This window comes from Echinops telfairi, unplaced genomic scaffold (genome assembly GCF_000313985.2).
Source record: "Echinops telfairi isolate 266 unplaced genomic scaffold, ASM31398v2 ScPeMD7_7473;HRSCAF=8511, whole genome shotgun sequence".
Classification (NCBI taxonomy): domain Eukaryota; kingdom Metazoa; phylum Chordata; class Mammalia; order Afrosoricida; family Tenrecidae; genus Echinops; species Echinops telfairi.
In genome coordinates this window covers 9,478,912-9,488,500 of record NW_022111377.1, presented here as the reverse complement: position 1 = coordinate 9,488,500, position 9,589 = coordinate 9,478,912, and positions in this window count along the sequence as shown.

Here is a 9,589-nt window from a genome sequence, read left to right as displayed (position 1 = left end):
ATTTATTAAAATTGCTATGAAGTCTCACATTTTCAACACTGCATTCCTCTCACACTTTCCGTATATTTGCCTTGTCAATTTTCTCTTTTACTTTCCACCCTTCTCAAACTGTGCTTGGCTTTGCAATATTCAACTTATAAGAGTAGGCTTGTGTTTACAAATTTCTTTTTCTCTTATCTGAAAATGATTTTATTTCTCCTTCATATTTGAGGGATAACTTTTCTAAATACAGAATTCTTAGGTTAGCAATTTTATCTTTCAATTTTTTAAATACATCTATCTATTGCCTTCTTGCCTAAGTGCTTTCAAGAGAGAGATCTGAACTTATCCTAACTGGTTTGCCTTTATATGTGATTTTTTTTCCCCATGCTACTCTCCAGATTGTTTCCTTTTCTTTGTTATTAGAAAGTTTGGCTGCAATGTGACATGGTGATTTTCTATTGGGTTGATTCTGTTTGGAGTTCTCGGTGCTTCTTGAATATTAATTTTGTGTTCTGCCATAATATCAGGGAAAATACCCTCTAAACTGCATCAGCTGCTTTCTCTGTAGTTAATAATTCTTCTTTCTGTTCTTGGTTATTTGTCAAATGTATGTTATTTCTCTTGAAATTGCCCACAGCATTCTTAGGGTTTCTTCAGCTTTGGGGGTCCATTGTATACCTTCATTGTCTCATATTTGGTCTTGAGAGAGTTGTCTTTGAGATCACTGATTCTTGATTCCTTTGTTTCATGCCTTCTATTTTGTTATTTCAAATTGTTATCTAGTTCTTATGTTTTCCTTTTGAATTTCTATTTGGAGTTGTTGAATTATTCCTAGTTTTTGTTTATTTTTGTTGGATTGGTTTTGGAGAGCCCTCCTGAGTTCCTGTATAGCCTCCTCTGGTTGTTGTTTTTTTTTTTCTTTCTTTCTATATTTCTATCAAAATTTCCCTCTAGTTACTTAAAGTAACTTGAGATTTTTACCCTAATCTCTCTCATAGGAAGATTCAAAGCTTTCTACTCCTCTAAGAACTCTTTGAAGCCCACCTCTTTATGTATTCCAGTTAATAGAGCTGCTTCATTTCCAGATGTGCACAGAAATTGATTGTTGCTTTCCAGACACAGCTGTTGTTGTTTTTTAAAATAATTCTCTCTGGCTGCAAAGCAATCCCCATGCACTTATGGTAGAACCCAGATAGTCAAAGGTGACCAGGCAGTTCAGGACCAATGTACTCTCAGCAGAAGTGAAGGGCAGAAAACAATGAAATATATCCGCTATCAAAATCCTGGTTTCAAGGCTAGCTCCCAAGTCCCCAAGGAGTGCCAAGCAATGATCTACACCACCAACACAGTGAAGGAAAGAAGGGATTATCTGTAACACTGCCCACATGTCCTCTGACTCTGTATGTGAGAGCAGGACCCAGATTTTATTTGGGCATATGCCTACAGGGATGCAGGAGCCAGCACTTTGAATCCTGGGCTTACATGGAAACACTCAATCTCTGCTGTGCTGATTCTCTCCCCCTAACATATATGCCTACCTAAGTCTGCACCTCTACAGGGTTGGCCCTGTCCCTGACACCCTGGGGAGTTTCCACCACTTTCCAGTCCCCAAGAGTTCCAGCCAGGAGGTGGGAGCCAGTCCCCAGATGACCTAAATCTCCTCTATCCAACTGGAATGTGATGAGCAGACTGGGACCCTGTCAGCCTCAGGACTCAAGCCTGTGAATCTTTCTCCCCAAGTTCAGACTCAAATCCTCCCCAGTTATGCTGGAGGAACGGTGTTAAGTAGTGGTCCGTGAGTTCACAGCCAAAGTTCCGAGAGTGGGGAAGAGAGGAAGCTCCACAGAATGCTACAAAACTTCTACAAATAATTCTACAAAAAAGTGAGGACAGACTGCAGGACAGACTCCTCAGTTTTTGGTTGATTTGTTTGTTTGTTTGTTTGTTTGTTTGTTTGTTTGTTTGTTTGTAGAATTCTTTGTGTCAATTCCTCCCTGTGAGGCACTGAGACGTAATTAGCAGAAGGTTCCATTCTACATGGAAGGCTCAGAACTCATGCTACTGAAAGTAGTGTGCTGTATTTCAAAGCTTCTGAGGAGAGGGGTTAACAGGGGATCCAACTACACGGACGTATTAGATTATATCCAACACTTCTTTTTTGACCCCTTTCAGAGTTGTAGGCTGTGACAGACTGGCTTCCGGCCTCAGGGTCATTGAAGCTGGGGTTCTCATGGTTCATTAGTCCTCTGAACTAATTGTTTTGTACATCTTTGATTCACTTCACTGTTCTTTTGCACTGGCCAGGAAGGGACCAATAGTTGTACCTTAGATGGACGCCACAAGCTTTTCAGACTTTAGTCATAATTCACCAAAGTAAGACGTAGGCCATTGTCTTTGTGGACTTAGTTATGCCAGTTGACTCTGATGCCCATCTAAACTGTGGTCCTGAATCCCCAGGCCCAACTTCTTATTTCCTCAAGCTGTTTGGATATGACTAAGAAGTTTTTATAACATTGCCTACCCTCCTCAATTATATTCATGGATAGAGATATAAATAGATATAGACACCAACGGAAATATTCTAGTATTTGTAATCCCACTCTCATTCCCACCTGCTTAGCTTGTATATTTAGCTATGTATTCGTGCATAGATTATTGTTATTACTGTTAATACAAGACTGTGCATGAAATAAGATTAACCTATGTTCAGCAATTGCTTATGGACTTTCTGCTATTACTTGCACTGGGAGCTTGGGTCTCTAATTCTGACACTGCAGCTCATGCATTACACAGTTATGAATTGAATTAAATCCCACCCCTACCCCACCCAATATGTGTTGTAAATCCTAACCTCTCTGCCTGGGGTTATAATCCCATTTGGGAATGGGTTGCCTTTATAAAACTCATAAGGCATGGCAGGATTAGTGGGTAGTATTTCTTGAGTTAATCTCTTTTGAGACATAAAAAGAGATCAAACAATTAAACAGAAAGAAAGATGGTGTAAGGTAGATGCCAAGACATTTGGAAACCTCTAAGGAACCAGGAAGAGAAAGCTTAAGAGACAAGGACCTTCCTACGGAGTTGAGAGAGAGTAAAAAGCCAGTGCACTAAATTCAAACTTCTAGCCTCATAAATGGAGAGAAAATACTGTATGTTAAAGCCATCACTTGCAGTATTTCTGTTAGAGCAATACTAGACAACTAAGACATACACAAAGCTACAAAAAAAACATTCACTGGTTACAGAAAACATCTGTGGTAGCTACATAATCTCATGTCAACTTGAAGGTACTAAGAGTAAAGTGGTGGAGTCTATCCTGTCAATCAAGTCAGAGCCTGATCATGCCTCCTTGTGGGCATGGCCTTCTCATGGGGGTTCTGGGAAATTCCTCTCTCCCTGCCTTGGCCTTCCTGTTGACAAGGCACGAGGAGACTTGCGGAAGCCTCTCTCTGAGATCTGCCAACTCCGAGATGCTTCCACCACCATTGGATCCACAAGACTGCTCCCACTGGCCTATAATCTTCTTGTATTTTGCATCATTGCATGTGACTGCATAAGTCTAAAGAAAGATTTTTGGACTAGTATTGCACTGATGGCCTAATATTGGACTTATAGACTTGATCTGGACTGGGTTGGGATGTTTTCTTAATCTACAATTACTCTTTGATATAAAACTCTTTCTTATATGTATATGAGTGTCTCTGGATTTGTTTCTCTAGTCAACCAAGCCTAACACAGCATTCCTCAAACAACTGAACATCCCCTCACAGAGGGGTCACAGGGAAGAGATGAGCCAGTCAGCATGCAGTATAGCACCGATGAAACACACAACTTTCCTCTAGCTCTTTGGTGCTTCCTTCCCCCCACTATCATGACCTCAATTCTACCTTACACGTTGGATTAGACCAGAGCATGCACACTGCTACAGATAAGAGCCCACAACCCAGGAATCGGGGATGGATAAACCCCTCAGGGCCAACAAAGAGAATAGAGATACCAGGAGGATTAGGGGAGGGTGGGGAGAGAAAGGGGGAATCGATCACAAGGATCAATTATAACCCCCTCCCAGGGAGATGAATAACGGAAAAGTGGGTAAGGGGCTACGGAGGACAATGTAAGATATGGGAAAAAATAATCTATAACTTATCAAGGGAAGGGGTGGGGGGAGAAATGAGGAGCTGATACCAGGGGCTCAACTGGGAAGAGAATGCTTTGAAGATGTTGATGGCGGCATATGTGAAAATGTGCTTGACACATTGGAGGAATGTATGGAATGTGATACGAGGTATAAGAGCCCCCCAATAAAAGTATTTTTTTAATTAATAGTCCAAGAATGTCCTACATTAACTACTCAGTGTTTTATTCTAAAATTCCCATGTTTGTAGTAATAACCCATATCCGGTTAATTGATAATGGAGTATATCCATTGGAGATTAGTGCTGACAAAATTACTTTGTCTATTGTCATTGACAAAAAAGGACGTTTCAGATTTAACTACAAGCACAGGATATGTCATTCTTGTAAAATTATTAACAGAGTAATAATAATGACATATTAGTAGATTAAATTTTGAAAGACCTAAATCACCATATGAACCTTGACCTAAAATATAATTTTAAAACAGACTATAGCCTGAGAAAGTACTTATGTTCATGCTATTTAGTTCTCCCTGTATACAAGATTACTGTAATTTCCTTACATTACATGTTTTTTAATCTTTCCATAAGGCAAAGGAGATCTATGTTATTCCTATTTTACAGACAATTAAAGTGGGTCTCACAAAGATTAAGTTATTTATCTACAGACACATGATCCTCGACCAAGCTGAGATTCACACATCTGTCTGACATCAAAGCTCATGCTTTTTAACTATTTTTAGTCCACCCTTTGCTGAAATGTGTAGAGTTGCTTGGGAGGCTGGCCGGGAAGGAATTGATTTCACCAGGTCAATTAGTCTGAAAACTACAAATCAATTTTCAACTTCTAAGACTAACGATTGTTTCAAATTCTCTAAATTAAGAATAAGTGGGCACATAAAACAGATACCCTGAGACATTAGAAAGCAAGTGAGCTAAAAGTGTGTCTGGTTTTTCTCTAAAAGTCAGGAGGAGAGATATGCCAAAGAACTAGCTGGAAAGGTTCTGCAAGTTTTGTCTACCTGGTGGAAGCAATGAATTTCAGAAACTTTTCTTGGGAACATCGGGCTCAGTTAAATTTTCTTGAATTTTCTTTTATCGTCTTCTCACATATTTCATAGTTACTGAATCAAAAGATGAATGAGTTATGTGGTCATTCAAATTAGGTAGATAAAATAGTTACAGCAGAGAAAATGCCTATCATATGATATTTTAAAATTAAGTTACAAAATGTACACAGTGTGGTAGTTAGGGATTATGTCAAATAGACATACTTGATAGAGTAAAACCTGTCAATCATGTTGCAACCTGGTGATACTTTCTTCATATCATAAACATTTTGTATAAGAGAAAAACCAACAGAGACCATCTCTCTCTGCCATTTCGCCTTCCTCCTCACCCGGGTTGCAGTGGGACTCTGTATCTGTTTCCAGGGGTGGCCCCATGTGGGCCACCCCACCCTGACTTGGATCCACGTGACTTTCCATTCACCAACCTGTGATCTCCCTGAGTCCTGCTTCACCTTTCCGAATCAGTTATGTGAGTCTGCAGAGGGCCCTGGCTAGCAATGAACCTGTGGACTTGAGTTGGACCAGGCTGGGGCACTTTCTTGATGTAAAGTTCCTTCTTGATCTAAAGTTCTTTCTTGTACATAGATGAGTGTTACTGTATTTGTTTCTCTAGACAACCCAGCCCAACACATACAGTAATAAACATATAGGAAAAAGGCTATATATTTATAAGGCAATACATTGGGGCTGCAGATGGACCTTGGGCCTCAGCTCATGCCTTCCCTCAATATAAGAAGACTTTGTTCTAACAAACTGGCATTCTGTGATGCTCAACCCCTTCCCCCTCCCTCCCTCCCCCCATCCCTGAGCGCTGAAGACAAAATGGGTGCATAAGCAGATGTGGTGAAGACCGAGGATGGTGCCCAGCTATTAAAAGATACAGTGTCTGGGATCTTAAAGGCTTGAAGTTAAACAAGTGGCCATCGTACAGTGAAGCAACAAGCCTACATGGAAGAAGCACACCAGTTGGTCCAATCGTGAGGTCTTATTGAGACCGGGCAATGGGCATCAGAAGATTCACAACAAAGAGTAAACAAACAAACAAAAATGCACTGGTGGAAGAGGGTTGGAGCAGAAACCCAAAGCCCATCCAATGACAATGGAACATCTACCCACAAAGGGGTCGCAGGGAGGGGATGAGTCAATCAGGATGCAGTAGAGCACTAATGGATCATGCACTATACCTCTGATCCCTTGAGGCCTCCTCACCCCCTGCTATCATGATCCCAGTGCCGCTTCCCACTCTGGACTAGACGGGAGCATGTACATAGGTATAGGCAAGAGATAAAACTCACAACACACGGAACCCAGGAACAGGAATGTGAATAGATTTACCAAAAGTGTATGGGGAAAGATAGGGAGAGGTGGGGAGGGAGGGGGGTACCAATCTCAATGAATGGGACATAACCACACACCCCATCCAGAGTGAAGCACAACAGAAATCAGCGGGGAAGGGAGACAGCAATCAGTGTGAGATTTGAAAATAATGAACAATCAACAATCTATCAAGGGGCCACCAGGGTTGGGAAGGGGGGGGGAATAAAAAAGAATAGCTGATCCCAAGGGCTCAATGGAAAGTAAATGTCTAGAAAAAGAACGATGGAATATATGTACTAATATGTCGGAAACAGTTGATGTATGAATTGTAACAAGAGTTGTAAGAGCCCCCCCGCCCAAAAAAAGCTATAAAGAAATGCACCAAACTAGTAAGCAATCATGGGTTTGACAGGACCAGTTATGAATAATATTTCTTGCTTCTTTTCCATATTTTCTGTTTTTTCTAATTGTATACAATTTTTATCATCAGAAGTAAAACTTTATTTTTGAAATATTGTGATTTTGCAATTAAATGTGTTTGTACGTTTGGCATAATGGACAGAGCACTAGAGGAACCGTGAGACCTGAATACCCTGAAGAGAAAATCAATTCCACTACCCAAAGTCATCAAACGCATGTACCCACATTGCTTCTTCTGCAAAATGAAAGTCCCGGAGCAATGCTCTCCAGTTCCACAGAAGATGTGGACGTTCCAGTGAATGACTGTGGTGCCCATAGCCAGATGTTGCCTTGCAAACCTTCAACTGCATATATGGACTGTGGTTGACCAAGGGACCCAATTGCTGCTCTGAAATCCATTTATGCACCAAGGTCACTTCCACAGGCTGCTCTTGCATAATGCCTGAGTACAGCAGGCCACACCTAGGAGACTCCTTTGACAGAGGCATTGACTCAACAACCCATTGGCCTTGCCGAACTTCCTTTTTTTTCCCAAATCATTTTATTGGGGGTTCATACAACTCTTACCACAATCCATACATACACCCATTGTGTCAAGAACATTTGTACATTTGTTGCCATCATCATTCTCAAAACATTTGCTTTCTACGTGACCCTTGATATCAGCTCATTTTTCCCCTTTCCTCCCCATTTCCCCCTCCCTCATGAACACTTGATAATTTATAAATTATTGTTATTTTGTCATATCCTACACTGGCTGACATCTCCTTTCACCCACTTTTCTGTTGTCCATCCCCCAGGGAAGAGGTTATATGTAGATCCTTGTCATCGGTTCCCCCTTTCTACCTCACCTTGCCTCCACCCTCCCAGTATCGCCACTCTCACCACTGTTGCTGAAAGGATCATCTGTCCTGGATTCCCTGTGTTTCTAGTTCCTATCTGTACCAGTGTACATCTTCTGGTGTAGCCGGATTTGGAAGGTAGAATTAGGATCATGATAGTGGGGGAGGAGGAAGCATTTAGGAACTAGAGGAAAGTTGTATGTTTCATTGGTGCTGCCTGACAGAAGACTGACTCTTCTCCTCCCCGCGACCCCTCTGTAAGGGGACGTCCACTTGCCTACAGATAGGCTTTGAGTCTCCACTCTGCACTCCCCCTCATTCACAATGGTATGATTTTTGGCTCTTTGATGCACTGCTCTACTGTGCTGGGCATTTTCACCCAACCTTCCTTGCCTGTAAGATGGCTACGAGTCTGAATCGGCTCCATGGCAGGGAGTTTTGGTTTTTCTTGCCTCTCTCCTTCATTCAAGATCAGGCTTGCCTAGCTGTTGATTGTTCTCCAGACTTCCCTGGATCTGTCTCCACTACCTTTTGCACATCTTTGTATCTACTGCTCAAAAGACCCTGGCTAACAATGAATGTTGGCAGTTCCACTAAGTATTCCTAATAACGACTAAAGAGGAGCTTCCCAGGATCACAGCTTCTCAGAGGAGCTAGATACCACCTGGCTAGCACTTTCTTCTTGTTCTTTAAAAACAAATTTTCAATTGCCAGTCCAAGCAAGATAGCCTTCTATTGCTTTTAGACCAACATTTTCAATTTCTTTTTAAGATAAACATTTCCTAGGCTTATTTTAAACTTGTTCTTGTTTCCTGCTTCCTATCAACCATATGTATCTCTTCAGCAACTTCCGACTCCCTACTTCAGATCAGATAATAAAGTTCATTCTTTATTTCTGTCGTCTACAACATTAGAGGAATTGTCCTCTGAGAGCGAAAGTATAATTAATCACTTGCTTCCCAGCGTGACCCCTTTGGATGGCTAAGGGACCGTGTCTTGCTAAAGTCCTCTTTATTTTGATGTGGTCACATCCTCCTTTCACGGTTAACTAGTTTTTGCCTGCCTTACTAACTCCTGTGTAAATGTCTGCCACTCCCGGACTCTTCTTCATGCCTCTTCCAGGTTGAGGATATTGAAACCCAACATCCCCCTGCTGTGCAGGGTCTAACTCTTACCAGCTAAATGAAGACAGCCCCACAAATCGAAATTCCAAGTCTCCAAATCAACATTTCAGAAAAGATACCTTTATGCTTGGGTAATTAGGAGAAAAAATAAACAGCTCTCTGGAGAAGTGGAGCCCTTTCTCTGATGAGCTCTGAGTCATGCAATGACCCTTGGGAGGCATTTCCTGCTCTGGCTGAGGGACAGGGGCCTCAGAGGAGGATTACCATCTCTGATGCTGCCCGTGCCCCCTTCTCTCCCTGGAGCACTGCGCCCCGTGTCTGTGGGCTTTGCGCAAAGACTGTTTCATCTTTTTAGTGATGTAAGTTTTGGCTCTGGCTCATGGATTCTTGTGCCAAATCCTTTCCAGAGTGATGCACAAACAGAGACAGCCCCTGTGTGTGCACAAGCAAAATCATCCCTTGTAAGAGAGGAAACGTACTAAACCTTTCCCCTACTTAGCAAGGCCACACGCCTGTCTCCAAACCCACTCCATAACAGAAATGCTCAGGCTGGGGAGACAAACCTGGAGGCCTAGTTATGAAGGGACAGCCCTGCTAGGTCCTCCGAAGAAAAAGCTGGGCCAGCCTTGTGGGTATGGATGGAAGGGGATCTCACCTCCTCTCCCCCCTGGACATAGCTCTCTGGGCTTTCCAGCAAA